Genomic DNA, 20,380 nt, shown 5'->3' on the forward strand with positions numbered 1-20,380 from the left:
TGTATTTCAGCAAATGAGTTCGGTTAGCACAGTCATTAGGTTTAAATTTACATGAACAGGAGACCAGGAGCATTCTACTAGCCCCAGTGGATTCCTTCAGTTTAGATTCACAGTTTGTGTAAGTTATGATAACAGTCTAATTAGTGGTTTTGGAAGTACAGTTTTCCACTTGGCAGATAGACTACAATAGCTCTTTCAGAAATTCTACTCATTATGTCTTATTAGTATCAGGCAAGACAATATAAGACTCATTTCACAAGGGATTTATAAGAACTCCTACTGGGAAGTGGTCCTTTTTCAAGTGACCCCTATTTTTTTTTTCTGTGTGTCAGCTGGATATTTCTGGAATAGTGTTTTTAACATCAAATATGGTATATAACTGAAAATGTCTGTGTCTGAGAAAGTAGATAACTTTTCTCAAGCTAAAACTGCTATGGGGGAAAAATAATGCTAATATTAGTATATTACCAAAATGCTGTATCAAAATGAAAGTGTTTTACTATATATGTCCTATTCATACTGCAAAATTCTAAATGGTCTTAAATGTAAATCTCATTCACCCATGCAGCTGAACATCTTGCTTCTGGATAGGAATTTTGTTTTTAGGTTTGAAGACTGTTCTTTGTTCCATTCAAATAAGTTTCAATTGTTTTTTCTTTAACTGCAAATTCATCACCCACCAAAACTTTGTACTTCTGATCTGTTTTTAGAGAAGCAGCCTTTGATTTTTTAATTGTCCTAGAATTGCCTTATATTAATTCTGATTAGCTTTTGTAGGACTACAAAAAGGCTAATTAAATGCTGATAAAGTATGAGCATTCCTAAGATAATTCTGCGCAGTGTAATGAAAAAAAAGAAATTGGAAAGTACTACTAATTCTGCTTCTGGTAGAGTTTGAGTAGGAACAGTTGTATCAGAAACAGAAGTTTCCCATCCTATGGAAAGATTCAACTCCTTCCAAACCAGGGCCAGAGGGTGACTCAGCATTGAGCTGTGTTAGGAATTTGTGCCATGACTTGGCAGATCTGGAGTACCAGCAGCTGGATCTGGGGTGAGCTGTACAAAGAATAATTTCAGTATAAGATATGGCAACTGTTCTTCTACAATAACTTTTGCACTTTCCGGGATTTTGCTGCAGTAGTTTGTTGAATTTGAACAGCATCAGGTATGTTGCATATGTTGGCATGCCATTGAAGTGGCATTCATGTAAATTAGAAAGGAATGGGATGCTGTGTTTCACACCGTGTTTGTAGGAAAGTGCATATGATTTAGCAAGCCAAATATTCATGGACAATATAAACATTTCAAATCATGCAGTTGTCCAAACTTCCTGTGTAGTGACAAATCCTACAGGTAGTATTTGCTATTTGTTTTTAGGAATAAATATGGTGCATATTGCACTGTAAAGGATTATGTATGCCTTGATTGTAGTTCCCATTTTAGTGTCAGCAAAATGACACTTTTGTCTGTATGAAAACAGAAAGGCTAAGATGCCTTTGCTCACATCTGCATTGGCCAATGACTCATGCTGTATTTGAGGAAGAGGCCAGTTTTTAGTCTTTGATATCTGTGAGCTGAATAAGAAATTTGCGAAGCCAAAAAAGGTAAAAGAAAAAAGTGTGAGTTCTTCTGTTAAAACTAGGTACAGTCGACTTAATAACAGTGAAAAATAAATGCACGGACCCAATTTGGTTTGCATACAACAAAATTTATTAGCAATAAAACCTTTGAATGTACTTATGGTAAAGCACATGTGAGAAGAAGATTTCCCTGTTGTTCTGAAGAGGTGATGAAAGCAAAGTCTGTAAAATCAACAGAGTGATCATTTTACCTTAAGAGGGGTGATTTAAACAAAATGTCTCAATTGCTTCATGGATATCTTTTACCCCCAAGTTGTTTTTAGCTTATTTGTTCAATTTGATGAGTGTTTTGTTGTACTTTCTACTACTTCTGTATGGCACTTAGTATTCATAACCCACCTGATTTTGTAGGAAAAACTGCAAGGTGTGGAACAGCAATGGTTTCTGCAGAGATTCAGTGGAATTGTCTTAGGATATTTTCCAAATACAATTAATTTTTTTAGATAAAGAATTCTTTTTTGAAGATGTGCTTTCAATTGCAATTTGTTTTGAAATGGGAGTGTTCCTGTACAGCTCAAAAAATTTTACTAAATCGTTTTTATTACAAACTGTGTTCCTTGGCACACTGCATGTTGTTAAGGAAGTTTATTTTCTGATAGATAAGGAAAATACTTTATGCATCTCCTGTAAGTGCATGAATTGATTTTAGCCAGGTCTTGGGTAATCAGCATAAAAATGTCTGGGTGCAGGGAGGGGTAGGTTGGAGCACCTCTCTTATGAAGAAAAGTTGATAAATTTGAGGATGTTCAGCCTGTAGAAGTGGAGGTGGCAGGGCCACCTTAGAACAGACTTCCAATACTCAAAAGAAGTTTAAAAGAATAACAGAGTGTACTGCAGTGATAGCACAAGGGGTCATGGTTTTAAACTGAAAGAGAGTAGATTTAGACTGAACAGAAGGAAGAAACTCTTCCCTGTGGGGGTGGTGAGACACTGGCACAGTTGCCCAGAGAAGCTCTGGATGCCCCATCCCTGGAAGTGCTCAAGGCCAGGTCAGATAGGGTCAGGTCTAGTGGAAATTGTCCTTGCATGTGGAGGGGAAGTGCAAAGTGTGGACCTCAATCATCTTTTCGACTCCTTTCAACCCAAACCACACCAAGATTTTATGTTTCTATGACCTCAATGCAACATTTCTATGAATGTATGGTTCAAACTCAATTTGCTGGAGCTGTTGTAATGAAAGCTTTAATGAATATCACAGCATCTTTCTCTCTGTGTTAACAATACAGCGTTGCAAACCTTTCTTCACTTTTATTCCAGCAGTGAACTGCAAGTCTTTACAGTAATGCTTCAGGACAGAAGGAGGCCACTGCAGTTGTTCCCAGTAACACCACATCACTGATGTTTTCAGGGCTTCAAAGTGCTTGTCTTACACTTTGTTGAATCATCACAGCTGTGGTTTCTGGTGCCATCTCAGTTGATCCATTCTCCATGTTAATCACCTCTTTGTATTCTGCTGATTGCCATTGTGCTTTATCTTCTCATTTGACCTTGTGTCTCCCAGCCTTAAAACTTCTACAATTCTGTGTAAGTTTACCACATTTTTTGATTGTCCCTTTTATCTTGAATGTTCCCAGTACATAGGGAAGCATGAAAAAGGGCTACATTCCTGCATGCTGGGTATTAAAGCCTGACTCCCCGCACATGAACTAGGGATGGATGGCAATGAAAATCCAGGTTTCAGATTCTCTACCTTGAGTCACTTGACAATACTGAGTTAGAATTGCCATTCTACAACTCTCTCTCTGCTCAGGCAAGGAATTTTCCATCTTCTCCTTGGTTACAAATAACCACATATGAAAATTTAGAGGCCAAATTCATACCTCATTGCAATCTGCAGCTTCCTCATGAAGGGAATGTCGAGGGACACGCACTGACCTCTTCTCTCTGGTGACCAGTGAGATGACCCACATGAATGGTATGAAGTTGAGCCAGGGGAGGTTTAATTTGGATATTAGGAAACGGATCTTCACTTGTGGGGTCACTAGGTGCTGGGGCTGGCTCCCCAGAGAAGTGGTCACAGCACCAAGAGCTCAAGAAGAATTTGGACAATGCTCTCAGACACACTGTGTGATTCTTGACATCTTTGCAGGGCTGGGGGTTGGACTTGGTGATCCTGATGGGACCCTTCCAACTCAGGATATTCTATCATTCTATGATCCAAATACCTGCCCCATGTAAGGTATCCGCTCCTGTCCCCATTGTGCTCATGTAAATACTACAGAGAGGAGTAACTGGGGAATTGTTTTTTCTCACATTGGAAAAACACCAGTGACCAAGTGTTCTGCTACATCTTGCCCCTCCATAAGGCCATGGCTCCCAGGTTTTGCCTCCCAGATGCTCCCAGCTCTGTTGAGGTTACAACTCTTGCAGAAGCAGTGTCTCTGTGAGAGGCAGCAGATACAAGTCACAAATATTTTTATCCTGGAAAGTATTTTCTGCATTCATTTCCTGTTCACTTTTCATAAACACTTCATGTTTATTATTCACTAAATATTAATAGCATAGCTATTATTCAAACTTCTGTTTTGTTTTTGCATTTATTTTTAGAATAAATACTTTGGGCTACAAACACACTTTCCCAAAACAATTTGTTTTCAAAGACCCCTTGAATCCTTTCTCTCGTATCCTACTTATCTGTTCTGTTCTTTGAAAATATGAATAATGCCTAAGAGTCACCCTTCTATTTTAGTAGCCTTTATAATATTTTTCCCTAACTGTATCTCTAGACATTTGTGGTTCAGAAATGAACTTCAAGCACTGTAGACTATCTCTTTGGATAGTTGATAAACATTTGGTGCTGGGAAAATTAATGAAGTTCAATGAAATATAAAGTTCACTCAAATATGAATTGCTTGCTATCTATGTGGATTCTTCTCCCCACTCAACTCTTTCTACTTATAGTCATGATCTGAAAAAACACTTTGTGAGGAGACAAAGAAGTACAGAACACATATTTTAGTACTATATATATTTTCATAACTTGAGTACTATCCTGCTGAGTTAAAATACTTGTTTTCTTTTTCCCTTGTTTTTAAGCTGCAAATTGCAGAATTTTCTCCCAGTTGTGACCTAATCAGTGAACCATAGTGAGAGGATTTTGCCATCTTCTGTTTCTTGTTCCTGATTAATAGCTTCTTTATCTACCAGAGTTTTATGTGGTTTCCATAGGCTTTTTAACAGTTTTCAGATGATCTTTTGATCATGTCGTTTCCAAAAATGTTCTCTTTTCATGTCTGAATTCAGTTTGGCTTCTATATCTTTTCAGTGGCTTCAGAGGCCACAATGAGCATGATTAGATGGTACTTGCTATACATGTCTAGATGGCATTTACCTCTAAATTGCGGGGCAAGCTAGCTCTGCCTCTGGGACTGTCCCTCCCTGTACTCTGAGCCAGCTCACAGCCATGCAAAATCCAGCAGGACAAAAAGCAGGATGCATGAGCTCAGACTGGGGAGAATGTAACTGCACTCCTGTGTCTCCCATTTGACTGTGTGTGTGAGCAGGCCTCTCTGTGCTGGTTTACAAAAGGCAATATGAGCAGCTCCTTTATGACCCTGGTTCCTGTCCTGCCTCCCTGCTCAGCAAACTTGTGATGTGATATGCCAGCATTGCTGACAGTTAACTTGGCAATGCAGGATGGTGGTTCCCATTAAAAACATGAATACCCCTCCAATTCCCCCAGGAAGGTAGCTCTTAACAGTGACCTGTACAACATATTCACACTTCACTTAGGAGACTTTGACTCCAATGCATTTGACCACCCCTAACATGCTGGTTAGCTCCCAGGCAATGTCCACTCATTCTCCAGAAGCTTAATTGCACACTATGTGCTATTTCTTGACAAGTAGCAAGACTCTTAGTCAGCTCTGACAAAACAGTAAATTGTGACTTCCTTGCTTAAGGCTTCAAGTGTGTCCAAGGATGGCTTTCCCTGGTTTGCATCACCTTCAGACAACCACAGTGTTAGCAGTAGTTAACTATGTGCCAACTTTGAGGAGTGTGATTTGTGCCTTTCTCATGACATTCCTTACATCCCTTATTCAATGTGGTTGTAGCTACTGATCTCTCTTCTAACTGTGGTGAGTTGTTAAATGATTAGTGGCTCTCTGTATGTGCCCATACTGTATTCTGGTGCAAACATTTACCAGTAGGTGAGTGTGGGTGTTGCTCAGTGAAAATGAAAAGATCTTCTTCCACTCAACAGTAGCGGTGATGAGGAATTGCACTCTTCCTTCACAATTGTTTTTACTGGTTAGGAGGATTGAGTTGGGTTTGATTTATCCCAAAATCTCTGTGTTAGCCATTTACTCCTATTCTCAGAGGAAGCATTTTGCACAGTAACTCAACAGAGCATTTGGTGTTCACACTTTTAAAAACAAAATTACTTTATAGCTTGAACATGATTCTCATTGCTGGTCTTTTATTTGAGCCTGTTTCCACAGCATGCATCCCTGTTCTTGCATAATGTAACTTTTCCCATCAACTTGTGGGCAGCTGAGGAGTCAGAGCTAAAAAAAGCTCAGATAATTGCTATTATATATGGTGTGGCAATTAGAGATGTGAACTGGCAATTCAATAGTGCCCTTGCATTTTTCTGTGCTGTATAGGACTGTGAAAGCTGAATCTGGGAGAAGCTGTGAAGTGTTCACAACTAACAAGTAAGTCTTGAATTTAAACTTGGTGATTTATGTGGGTGCAAGTGGATGCCTCTGAGAAAGATGAAATAATTTGGTCTAATGGCAGCACAGTCTGATTTAGAGAATTTTATGACTCAGATTTGAAACACACAAATGCAAAGCAACATATGTTTCACCAGTAGATTAATAAAGTAAATTAAGGCTTAGCCAAAGATCTATATAAAATCCCAGAAATATTAATAGACATATTCTATAAGTATTACTTGAATTATATACTGAAATCACTGTTGAAAAATTAGAATGAGACCTGTACAGTTTTAAACTACTCTTAAAACATAACATCCTGTTACTGGATGTTTTACAGACAAATTATTGGACTCAATAGAGGGTAAATTCTTTTGCTTGTGTTATACAGGTCAGGTTTGATGATCGAATGGTCCCTTCTGGACTTAAAAGCTATGAATCTGCTCCTTTTCTGCAATGTTCACATAAAAGGTCAGATTTCCAAGACTGGAATATTTCACTGGAGGACCAGAAGCTCTCTAAGATGTCTTTAAAATAATGAAAGGGGTAGAAAAGATATAAAATAAGACAAGAGAAGGAATACAAAATAAACTAAACCAAGGAATTTCTGTTCTCAACCTACAAATGGGAATAAAATGTTAAATATCAGAGCATCCCATGTGTTTTCTGAAGTACTTATGTGTCAGTGAACAACTATACCACACAGCTTAAGCTGGTCTGCTTATGGAAGAATCTCTTCTAATAATCATAATCTCTCACCTAACTAGATGCTGAAATTTTTCACTAAGGGGAAAACTATTTTGTGATTTGAATGTGCACGTCACCCCATGTAAATAGATAAGCATAATTAAAGAGTTACAGTGACAGATACCCAGATCCAAAATAGCTACTAATTACATAATGATATTACCACAGTCTAGTATTAGCATCCACCCTCCCATACTGTCCCAAGACTGAAATACATACTGAACAACATTTTCCTTTTTGGAGTTCATGCTCTAATCTCAGTAGGAATTTCAATTCAGTGAGGGTCACTCTAAACAAATGGGATACATGCTCCTGAGGCACCCTTTTAGACTTTGTGACTTATTTCATGAAGAGATTATACGTTAAAAATAATGTTTTACAATTTTAACTTTAAATACTTATTTGGTGACACTAAGGAAAAAAAAACACACTCAAATGTAAACAGTACAAGCCTATATCTTCTAAACTATTAATAATTTATGTTTCTCATAGATGACTTATCAAATACAAACAGAAACCAGCATTCATTTTCCTACATTTTGATGAGCTCAGCAACATTGCACCATTGACTCCTTTACAATGACAGATTTCTAAACTGTAATAAAAGGGATATATTAAAATAGTACACGTTACTTATTAATTCACTCCATCAGTATGATCTGTATTTTGTGCCCCCTTAACCTCCACCACCAGGCAAGGGTTTAATTTCTAATTTATACAACTGCTTTCCTATCAGCTAACTATCTGTGATGGCAAAAGTAGTAAGACATGATATTTGGAAGAAAAAATGCTGAGCTGGAGAGCACAGTGAGAGGTGTTTCATTTAGCTGACAGTCTTGCATATAACAATTCTTATCCGAAGACCCAAGAGCACTCAGATTTTATAGCCAATATGTTAGCTGTCTGTATCCATTAATGCAATTCAGCTATGGCTGAAGAAAAAAATCCAAAATCCTTTGAGAGTGTGCACCAAGATGACACAGAAGGTAGAAGTATAATAAGGAATCTTCATATCAGTGTAAGAAATATAGGAGCAATTAGTCAAGTGAATTTTCATCAGATCCAAAAAAAATATAGCTCTGTGCCACTTGAATATAGCTTTAGTAAATTTGCATCTTATCAAAGGATAATATCTCTCAGAATTTCTGTAATAATACAATATTGTGCTTCTCTATAACATAACAAACATAACATAACATAACATAACATAACATAACATAACATAACATAAAATAACATATTTTGTATTCTTATACATAATTATAATTAATAGTAACTAATTACTGCAGAAAAATTCCCTGATGAGATAGAATTTCTATGAACTGCTTTTCCTACTAAAGCAGTCCAAAACAATGCTGTCAATCTTCCTTGTTTTCCAAGGTACCTGAGCTAAATCCATTTCAGCTTATATTATACAGAGTTTCAAAAATAAGATGAAGAATGGAACACTTATTCTGTTTAAATGGAATTCTTTTTTTAGAAGTAGCTGTGATAACATCATAAAATTTCTTGCTGGGTTCCTTTCTGTAAAAACACAAAGCAGGTTTTATACAACTTCTCTTCCTTACATGCAACTCCCACCCCTCCCTCTCCTTCACACACCCATATTTAGGAAAGGGAAATTCTTGACAGCAAGCCCTCAGTGGCAATGACCATCTGGCTTTGTGCTCACTGGTAGGTGCTAATTGGCAGTGGTGAAAAGAGTGGTAATAAACGCTCAGCCCAGTGTAGCCAGCCCTGTTTGACTGAGAAAGAAATTTCTTTGAACTTTACTGAATTTTTTTAACAAATAGAGCTTTTTTTGGGTCATAAATGCTTAGTTTTTTACCAATATTAGGAACACACTGGCCTGACTCTCTGAGCAGCTTTATAGCAAAGGAAGAAGAATTTAAGTCGTGGTACAATTGCAGGCATTAACATAGCCTTTCTTTTAACAACTGCTGCCCCAAGGGAACAGTTTTGGAGTTTGTTTGCCTACCAGCAGAGTTAAGTTTCAGAGAACAGTCTTGGGTGTACCCTACACCTTGACTGAATGCCCCAGTTTCATGGGAAGTGTCTCAAATATCAAGGTTTAAGAGTAATATAGGAAAGTGAAAATCACAATGCTACTTCCTACATGTGTTTTATATATGACCTGCACAATGTATGTGCTCAATAGCACATTTCTTTCCCCAGATTTGAAATTAGTACCACTGCATCCATTAAGCCTACTCAGGGTAGGGAGCAACTGGCAGAGTCTCATTCACTGGATATGGTTCTGACTTAATAGATACATTTTTTTGGTTTTCTCAGACAATGTAAGGACACAAGGTAGTTGGAAGAAAAGGTTCTAATTTGCAATTGGGCAATGTTTGAATATTATTTTTTTGTATTTCAGAAACCACTTCACTTGGTTTTATTCAAAAAGTCACAAGTATCTTGAAATATGTGTATTTTGTCTAATTTGTAAAATAATCTGGGCCTTTTTAGCATGAGTCCTACAAAATTAATTTTAAATTCCTCCAAAAATTATCTTCAATAAGAGTATTATTTGTGCTGAAAATTCATAGCATGACTTTCTGGAAAAAAGTCAAAACTATATTTATTTATATTTTATTTATTTATAGAATAGTTATTACTGCTGAATACTTAAGCAAATAAAAATATTTTAGAATTTAAAGAGAAATAGTGACTTATTTTGAGAGCTGATTGTATGTGATTCTTAAGTGATCCTTGTTGCTTATCAGTGTTCAGCAGACACCATGGGATTTCAAGTAAGAAGTCTAACTTTTACATGGAAAACAGAAATGAGACAAAAATTTATCTTTAGTTTCTATTTCCAGCAATAATGCTACTCCTCTGCCCTTAGTAAATCCTTTCCTGACTTATGCTTATCTTTCTCCATGTAAGTTCATGCCATAAATAAGATAATAGATGTAAATTTGAAATGTGACCTTTTTCTTCATTCAGTTCTTTTGAAAATTCCAGTAATTACATGAAAAGTATTTCATATTTGCAGAACATGTTGAGAAGAACTACATCTTGGCTGCTAATTCCAGTTGCTACTGATATCAAGAAAAGAGCATATATCCTTGATTTCTTATGCCATTATGGATCTGATCCATAGAATTCTCAGCTAAACCTTGGTTCTAGAAGACTGGAGAAAGAAAATCGATTGCTAGCTTTATATATTTGCAAAGTGACACTTGCTAGTAGAGTTGTCAGAATCTTATGTTTCTCCAGTTGGAAGGTTTATAAAAGCTACTTCATCCATATTAAATTCTAAAGTGAAATAGATTTGTGTGGGAGAGAACTTAATCTCAGTTTAACATCAGTACAGCACCCCAAAGGATCATAGTTCATGCCTAATTGAGCTTTTGCAGCACAGTCACGATCACTTACATGAGGAGATAAAAAAGATGCCCTAACTTCAAAAGAGAAAATACTTTACTCTGTTCTGCTCTCTTTCTCTCTTGCTTCTCTCTCCTCCCCATTCCACCCCCTTTAGAGCAATAAATGCACACTGCATTTTGCACATTCCCACAGCAGATAAACATAGACAAATTTTCCTAGAGATGACCTTGTTTGTCAATACTTGAAAAACTTAAAACTATCTCTGGCCATAGTTTTATAATAAAAATGATTAGGTTTTTGCAATTCCCATTTAAGTCTTCCTATAGAAAAGCCTCAGTTCTGGGAATTGGGAAGAGCAGTACAACATGGATTATTTGGATGGTCACCACTATGGCTCCCACTCTGTAGCTGTGTGCATGGCTTTCTCCAACTTGTATTGTGAAAATCAGCCACTTCTATTCAGCCCATAACACCCTCTTGTATTCTATGGAATCAGCAAAAGATGAGGATCAATACATCCAGTTTCTAGAAGCCTGTATTGGAATAGTAACTGACCAAGAACAAGAAAGGTTATTGTGGAAACTTCAGTGTTTTTTCTTTCCCTCTTGCACAGATCAAAAGGAATATATTGCAATAAAATGAAACACATATTATGCACTAACAAGATATGGTATGATGCTTTCCATTGCATTAATGGAAACAGTGTGCTCAGACTGTCTCTATCAAAAGTCCTGCCTTTTTTCACAGCACAATAAATGTCTCTTGACCTCCTCACCTGTTCGTAGTTCCCTGCAGAAATGTGATTCTACCTGAAGCTGTCAAATGGAAATGATGGCTGTACACTGCAGGTAAGAAATGTTTTGCAAGTCCACTTATTCCAGAGTAGAAAAGTTGATGTTACATGTTTTGCCCAAGAGGCCTTGCACTGAGTATCTGAAATGACTTGCTGGGTCTCTCTGAAATACAAGAAGAAAACACACTTGTTATTTCTCCTCATGTTCTGTCTCGTCTTGGAAAGAGTGAATGTGTTAAATCAGCCCAATTGTTAGAGTATGATTGAAGAAGAAGTTCAATCAGATAGCTTTTAAGGTAGGAACAATGAGGGATTAACACTGACAAACAGGAATCAGCGCCCAAAACCAAGAAGAGAGTCCAGATTAAGTCACATATTTTTGTCCGATGCAATGCAAAAAACACTTCCTTCCCAGATACAACATTTAATTTTCTTTGTAAATAGTTTGACAAAGAATAAATAAAAGGGGGTTATTATACAATATTTATGGATCTTGGCTATCTATTTACTTTCATTTCCTTTTTGTCATTGAAAGATTATACCAGAACACAGTTTATATCTTCATGCACCAAGAACTTTAGCAAGTTACTAGCTTGTTTATTAGTGAAGAATACAACTAGAGTTAACCTAGTCAGTAAATCTGTCTTAAGCTGGTACTCTTAGAACAGACTTTCAGTTTCTTAAATACTGAGTAAAATAATTTCAGTTATCTAATAGCACGAGTCAAGTATCCTTGACTATGATTGCCACACTCCTATGTCAACACTTTAATAACTTCTTTGGCTCTACTTTGTGGTGTCATATAAAGATTTTACTTAATGCTTTTAGCAGAGAATTTAAATGGGACAAATCCAAGACATCTAAATAAAAGAAGAAGGTGGGCTGTGTGGCCCTGCATAGAGTGTTACTGTAATGCTTTCCTCGTGAAACCTTTCTTCATGTCGAAAGTAATCTAACTGATGCTGAACAGGACATTGGGGAGCCTTCCACAGAGAGTGGTTGTGCACTAGTTTGATGGGACTTGGAGAAAATAGCAAGTGTCACAAATGTTTTTATTCCCAGATTTTGAGGGAGCTTTTAGAAAGAAGAGAGTAGCATAGCTGCTTGAGAAAGGAAATAAGGAAAATCTGAAACACCCATGTACTTACAAGCGGAAAAAATCTGCTGTCTTTCAACTGCCACAACACTGGTAACTTTGTGATTGATATTCAGTAAGCACAGTCCTAAAAATAAATCAATGCACATTTTGAATACTGTCTGTTTGGTTACACATCCTTGTTCAGTCTTCTGGTTTTTAAGTCTTGATAATGAATCTTTGTTCTGATTTTACAATTAAAATGGGATTCATAGCTTTTAAGTCATTAGGATTAACATCAGTAAAAACAATTAAGATCCATATTATGAATAAAATGAAAATTAAAAGAAGAACTTGTCTGGATTAGAGATGTGCCTTGAGTATGTAACATTTTTTTTCCCTGTTTTCCATTGACTTACAGTCTATTATTACATGTTGCTGGTAGCAACCTTAAAGCCAAAGAATGGCTTTGTATTCTACAGTCCCTTTGGAAGTTAAGCTACTCAGAAGGTTAGCTGACTGTTTCATAAATCAGATTTTACATAAGTCAGTCTTAATAAAAGAACCACTATAACTGTGCTCAATTTGGGGCCATGCTATCCATTTGGAAACAGTTTTTTCCAGCCCCATGCAAGGAAGTGCCAGCCTGCCCTCAGTGCCTCCACAACTGTTTCAAGGGGATTTGATAGTTATAATGCATGATGCCTGCCAAGTCCACCAAATCTCCTGAAAAGTAGCTATAGCAATGAAAGATTATGTCAGATAAGCAAAAGTCAACTGTCATTGCAAACATCAGGAATGCTGCACTGCATAATGGTCACTGTTAGACACAACAGAGCTTTAGCTGGAGTCCTTTTGGTGATGAAGGAAGAAAAATCATTTCTCATGGGCATCACATGGATGTAGCATCCTGGAAAATACCTGGAGAATAGAAGGCCTGACATCAAACTCTGCATAAATCTCTCTCCAGCTTAATAAGAATGGGCATGCTCCTAGAAAAGGACAAACTTGATATATCAGACAAGTCTCTGATGAGAATGTCATTTATAAATACCTTAAGTATTATTAACTCACATATTTCAGTCTTTCTGAAAAATTCAGAGTACATCTAATTCAAGTGCAACTCAATATAAAAAATAAACTAGCTTTTCCTGCAGGAAACCTAATAATTCCATGTGAATACAGACCAGTTTTCAAAATTTGATTAGTTTCATTTTGTGGATTTAGAAGTGGGGAATCCAATGCCCCCTCCTAGACTGTAACATGATTGTGTTAAGAAGGAATAGGAATTTATTACTTTTAAGAACGAATAAGAATTTATTAATTTTGTTTGGATCCTCACTTTATTTTTCACAGCAAGATTAAAGTGTTCTTGATATTTTTATTCCCATTTTGTAAAGGCTTAATAACAGCACGGGAAAAAGCTATTAATAAACAGCATAATACACATTTTTGTTTTGTTTTTATTCATTGCCTATGATGATATTAAAGAAATACACAAACATTACTGACATCTTAACTTTGGGAGTGTCAGAGCAAACACTGTGCTTCTCTCTCCTTGCATGAGTAGCACTTGATTCAATATTCACAGGATAGGTTGAAGAACTGAAGGAATTGTGCAGCCAATGGGACAAGTTCAGGATGTGGTTTTTAAAATAAAATATGTGTGATCTATGAATACCATTTCAGGCTCTCTTTAGTTGGATTTTGTTAAAAACAGATGAATGACTTTAGGCAGCCTGAGTATCACCTGTATCCAGGAATAGTCTCAGAGAAATTAATGGGACTACTTATGAACTAAGGATCTAATTTAGGTCAGGGCGAGGTGACACAGTTTGATTCTTACTTGGTCAGATTTAGTAGGCAATATATTTTTGGAGAGTTTTTTTTTTTTTTTTTTTTGGAAAGTGAAAAAATTTCTGGGCAGCCTTGTTTAAGAGTGATCAACAGACCAGAATTGCCTAAGAATGTGATCTCATAGCCAAGAAAAGTCATTAATATAATCAAAATAAAGGTCTTTCTTTCCAGCACTCAATTGACCTTTTATCTTCTGCTCTCTGAAGCATCTCTTTCCTGATCTTGACAGAATACAAAAGTATCAATGCATTTGAGCTATCAGAGAACCCACTATTAAGCAAAAACAATTTTAATCTTTTGGATATAAGTAACATAGACAAGATTACTGGTTTCTGACTGATTTTTCCTCCTTGTTATGAGAATGTAGACATCAAGGATTGTTGGTTGTTGTTGTTGTTATCATGGCTGGTAATTCTCATCAAACAAGGCAGAAGGGATAATATTCTGTGAAAAGCTGCTCCATGTTCCTCAACAGTTTTCTTGAATTCTCCTCTAATTATCTGGTTCCCCCCAACACAGAGGAAAAATTCTGGGCTTGACAACTGTGATCCACCATAAAAGTTTTACTTTAGGAAACATATTAGTCATTGAAAAAACCCCAATGATCTTTTTGCAGCCACCCTCTTTCATTCTCCAGAAGTTCATTAAGTGTATATAAACTCAGTATGCTGCTCAATCATTTTATTAGAATATTTCTGTTAGTAGATGGACCAGAATCACATCACTATGTCCTCAAGGGGAACTAATGTGATTTTGTCTTTGCCTATCTCTTTCATTAAAAGTTCACTTCTCACTTCTGTACAAATGATCTGGCTGACCTGAGTAATTCAGACATACTCTGAGCACATTCTGCTTCACTGAGCAATTTAAAGAGCTGAATTTTTATGTCTGAAAAGTCTAACAAGTAACATTAGAGAGTATACAGATTCTATTACTTTCCATTTCCATTCACTACACTGGTACCTAAGGTCACTCCACACAAAATTTTTCCTGTTTTCTGAGCAGCCACCTATGACATCTATGCATAGAAGTGAGACCATCAGTAAGTCTGTTGCTTCTAAGTCAAGAAGTGCTTATTCACTAAGTGAGGAAGAAATATCTTGACAAATCAAGACTCCACTGCCTCTAAATATCCAATTGTTTCCAGCTGCAAATAGACATTGCTTCTCCTGCTTCTCCCCATTCCCTGTTTAGCAACTCTGCAAAGTTCCAGGGAGGCTGGTTCAGAAGGTGGGGAGGGAATCTACATCACAGAGGAAATGACCTCTCTATTGGCAAGATCTGCCTGAAACCACCCTGCTTTTCTGGTGCAGATTAAAATGCCAGTTCACACTGAGAGAGGGAAGGGAACAGGGTATTGCTGTTAGTATTTGTTACAGCATAAAAAGCAAAGGGCTAATCAAAGATAATGATTCTGATGAAGCAGAAACAGGAAATGTCATTAAATCAATAGCCCAATGTCATTTGTATGTTAAAAAAGGGTAATATATTCCATGCAACTCTAAATATTCTTTTTTTACACCAATAAATTATTAGACTATGATTTCATATAAAAGTCAAGACAGAACACATGTAGACCAAAATCTAAGCTAAAAGTCATGGTGCAGAAAGACAGAAATGAAACTCAGTATTCTGTTTCCAAGGGTCTTCAACACAAAAGTTAAAAATCTGAAGAGCCATGTAGAAAATTTCTGCCTGTTTGGAAACCCATGTTTTCAACTTTCAATGCATGGAAATGATCAGAAATACATGAAAGTTGTACATTTTTTTTATTGTAAACCAAGAAAAAAACCCTCTATTTCTGAACTTTTTTTTCATATCCTGTTTTTCAGGCTTTCTTAATAATGTTTTGCTTAATTCCAGGGTAGAATGTACCTACTTTGGCAAGGTATAAGATAAGAGCATATTCAGGATTATCACAAAACCACATTTGCAACACGTGCAGCTGCACACTACAGACTGTGTGAAAAGGACACAGCTTTGCCAAGCAGAGCTCTTGCTGCTTCCAACAGGCTCTGTGAAATCCCACTGCCTCCAACTCAGCCACTGGGTCTGGCAGGCTGTTCTTACAAAATAGCCCAGCACCAGGTAATTTGGAGAATTTCGGCCCCAACTGGTTATTGTGCTCTTTATATAAAAGACCTTACCATGTGGCAGTTTCCTGTACGAAGAAATTTGTAAATATAATGTTAACTTGTGTACAGATTTTTAAATTTGTTAATTATTTTTCATTTTTAAATGGTCTATTCACATATTTAGAAAAAAGCATGTTTCACATATGCAGATGAATGAATAGATTGTGAAAACATTTTCTTTTTTTTTTAACTACAAATCAGTCATTTGAAACATGAAATTTCATGTGTAAGTCTGTAAACTTTGATGGATTATTGTTTAAAGGGTCTATATTTTGTCTCCTTACTGTTTAAATGCTTTACAATTTCTATCAATGTCTAGCTTTAGTAGAATAAATATTTAAACTAAATATAAGTAATTCTCACCAAGAGAGAGTCTCCAATTTTGTAAAGTGAATTCAGTGGCAAATCAAAAGAAATATCATAAATTAAAAAGTTTGATTAGTTTGACTCTAGCATTTATTTGCTTTCATTTTTTACTCTGTATTTATCAGAAAGTGGTTTGGCTTTCTGTGGAAATGAATTTAAAGGAAGACATACGATTCCTGTGCTGTATTAAATGGTCTTTTCCCCTTAGTTATTCTATCATTCAATGTGATTTTATTGCAATTATTATTTTAATATATCTGCACAATTTTAAATCTTGTAACAGCCCTGTAATACGGGTCAAAAGTTAAAATAAAAATGGGTCAAAGTTAACTTTGTCATATGACTGGTAAAGAACTGCAAGTATGAAGGAGTGGGAAGCTCAGATCCAGCATGCTGGCTTACAGAAGATGCTGGGAGAAAAAGAGCTGACACAATTTTAGTCCAATACATTTGATATCTTGGGCATTCTGGATATAATTGAGTGCAAATAAAATAACAATAAAACCCCTTCTATCTACTGATATTTCAGCAGTTGAGGTTGGTGTCTATAATACTACTTCACACTCAGGTGTGCCATAAAATATGTTCTGTCAAACACTTGAGAAAGGAGAGGGAGGAAGGAGAGAAAAATGACCTTTTCAGGTTATTCAGACTCGCAGGGGAAGCCAGTGAAGCAGAACCACATCACACTGACTTGCTGGACTCTGTCACAATTTGTCACTCTGTTCCAGTGCAAACTTCATCCATTTTGTAACACTGTAAAACCAGAAATCAATGCAACAGAAAAATTCTTTTAGATAAAGAGAACTGAGAGACGTAACTTACAGAGATTTCTCCTGTAACCATTTTTTTAAAGGAAAAGCAACATTCCTTCTTACTGAATAGGATGTTAGGTTTACGACCTCTAGCAAAAACAACACATTGTCGTTTTCTGGTTCACTTACAGTGCTACTGCACTTTTTAATGCTTTTACATGTTATGAGCATGGTCTGTATTTGATAATTAATAACATCTGCCTCCCTTACATGACAAATGATGTTTCCTAAATGGAAGTTTTTTCATTTCTACAAGTTTTGCATGAGTCTTTTAGGAAAAGTTTTCAGATCCTTAGTTTTGTGCAATTTTTAAAAATTTTCAAACATGTAGGAGAGCAGGTTATCTTAGCTTTTGACTCTGAAAGAACATGGTTTATTTAAAATTCAACCTGCTTCTCTTGCTGCTTCTTAAGCAGGGAATATATGAATAAGAAGAATTAGTCTTACAGTATGATGTGTAAAGTATTTTGAAGTATAAAATGTATGCATTTTTATAAGATGATTGACTGTCCCAAAGGTGTTTGTATTCCAGACTTGATATGCTTAGACTCCATAAATATTCAAAGAAATACCTTTGCTGTATACTTTTAACATGTAAAGTAACATCTCCGTTTTTTATTACAGGGAATCTCAGGCACGAAGAAATTAAAAGACCTCAACAAATACCACAAAAGCAGAGACAGGAATTGAATCTGTATCTCCTGCATGTAATTATTTGGTTTCATTTGCAGAATTAATCCTTTAATGTGTTGCTGTTCAGTATCATTCATTTGACATTGGTGCAGTTTTTTTGGCTCCAAATAGAGCAGGTTTAGAAAGCAGCAAGAAGCTGTGTTTTCATTTCAGCAATTGTGAAAGGAAGCAGCTAGTTTGCTATTATTCAAGTAAATTCCATTTTTCTGGACCTTGAAACTTACTTTTTTCACCAGACAATGCAATGCCAAAATAGATGTCCATGAACCATGGTGCTGATTGGAAGAAATGGGCTTGCAATTAGGAACCACATTTTCTGTTGAACAACATAATACATACAGTCAGTATTTTAGGGAGACTTACTATATTCTTCATAAAGCTAAGCAACCCAGGTAGATTTCATCTCAGCCAAATTTAGCTGCTTAAATAAGTTCAGCCATTCAGAAGTTCTACAGAGCATCTAAGAGTTTGCTACATTCTTTGAAGTAGAAATAATAAATAGGAAGCCACAAGAAAAAGAGATACCTGTGTGGAGCAAAGAGGTAAAAAAAATGAAAAGAACAAATAGATCTAAGACATACTTGGGTTTGTATCTGTTAGTTCTATTTAAGAGGTAGTTATTTTTAAAAAATTGCTTCCCTGGAGAAAAAGACTGCTAAGCAGTTTTATTTATCCTCTGAGAATTATGTAGCTGTTGTTTTGTCTATCCACCTGTTTACATGTGTTCTTTTCATCCTTGGATGCAAATTTTGGCTGTTATATAAAACCTGTTAACCCTTTTTCTGTCAGGTTAGAAAATTAGATCATAGAACAGTATTAGTGTTCGTACAATTTTCCCAGGTTTCTGGATGGAGTAAGTGGGGCTTTTTTGTAGTGTCCTCAGTAAAATTTAAACACAGCTTTTGTTGCTGCCATTCAAATTATGGCAAAAGGAAGTTTTCTATCTCATGATCTTCCCACCAAACATTCAAAATCATAAGCTTGTTCCACAATATAAAAACAAACTTTACAAATAAAAACATTTTTCCAATTTTTGCTTTCAAATTTGATGATTATAAACTTTAGAAATTATCTATCTGAAGAAAAAGTAAAAGAAGAAGTTGGATGAGGCCTGAGGGAGACTGAAATACATGCCTAAAAACAAGTAGCGAATCATAAAAAGCAAATAATAATTAATTAGTTTTAACATTGTACATTTTATTTTTATTATGTTTTTATGATGCAGGAATTTAATCCAAAATATCCAGACAGATTTGGAATCCCATTTTGCTATCTGGTGATATTAAAAATACTACCTTTAATAGACAGAACTCAGACACCAAATGTTATAGGCTATTTATGAGGTGGAACGAAGGGAGGAATTCCAACTCCAAAAAAAGTTGCATTTTCAGGCCATTTGGTCAATGGTCACCATTCTAAATGTTGCTATGAGCCTTTACGGTTGACTAAAGATCAGGAAATTTAAATGAGCTCTTGCTATCAAGGAGTCAATTGAATGGGTAAGGCTGTGAAAACCCCGCAGGGATGAAGGCAGCCTGAGTTAAGGAGGAGATCCAAACTAAAACCAGTTTTCAAAACTGTTACTGATTTTTATTTTTTTATTCTTTCCAGGTGCTTTGCATTCTCTATCTTCCAATTAACGTAGAATGAATTTACAAATTTATAGAGAATATAGTTCCAAAATGAATACTTTGTACAGAATATAATTTCTGATTTGAATTCACAACTTTCAGAGCACCAACAGCTGCAGGGATTTGTTCCAGGCCAAATCCTGTCCAGAGCATTAGCAGCTACAGCAGGCTGATTTCTAGTTTTATTGACCAGTGGTTAGTGTGACATGTTTGGGCTGAGTCCCATTTTCAGTGACATTTAATACCCTAAAATGAACACGTCATCTTGTCATAGCTTCAGTGAAAAAAGGACAAATATAGATTTAATTGCAGACAATCATGTGGTCTGTGTGGACAAAGTTGATGGTGTTTGGCTTTTTCATTCATCAATACTGCTGTACACTTGAGAACCAAAATACATATACATGCTGTGTCTCTCTCTCTCTCTCACTCTCACTCTCTCTCTCTCTCTTTTTCTCTCTCTTTCTCTCTGTGCTGTTGCTTCTAAAATTAAATGCAGGCACATAAAAGCCCAACAGAACAGATCACTTCTTCCAGTGCTGTGGCTATGGAGGCAAACTGAAGGGGTCCATAGACATGAACCACTTGTGTCCATACTCTCTTTGGGACCTTAATACCATGGCAGACTCTGTTC

The sequence above is a fragment of the Molothrus ater genome, chromosome 5, assembly GCF_012460135.2.
Source record: "Molothrus ater isolate BHLD 08-10-18 breed brown headed cowbird chromosome 5, BPBGC_Mater_1.1, whole genome shotgun sequence".
NCBI classification, from domain to species: Eukaryota; Metazoa; Chordata; class Aves; order Passeriformes; family Icteridae; genus Molothrus; species Molothrus ater.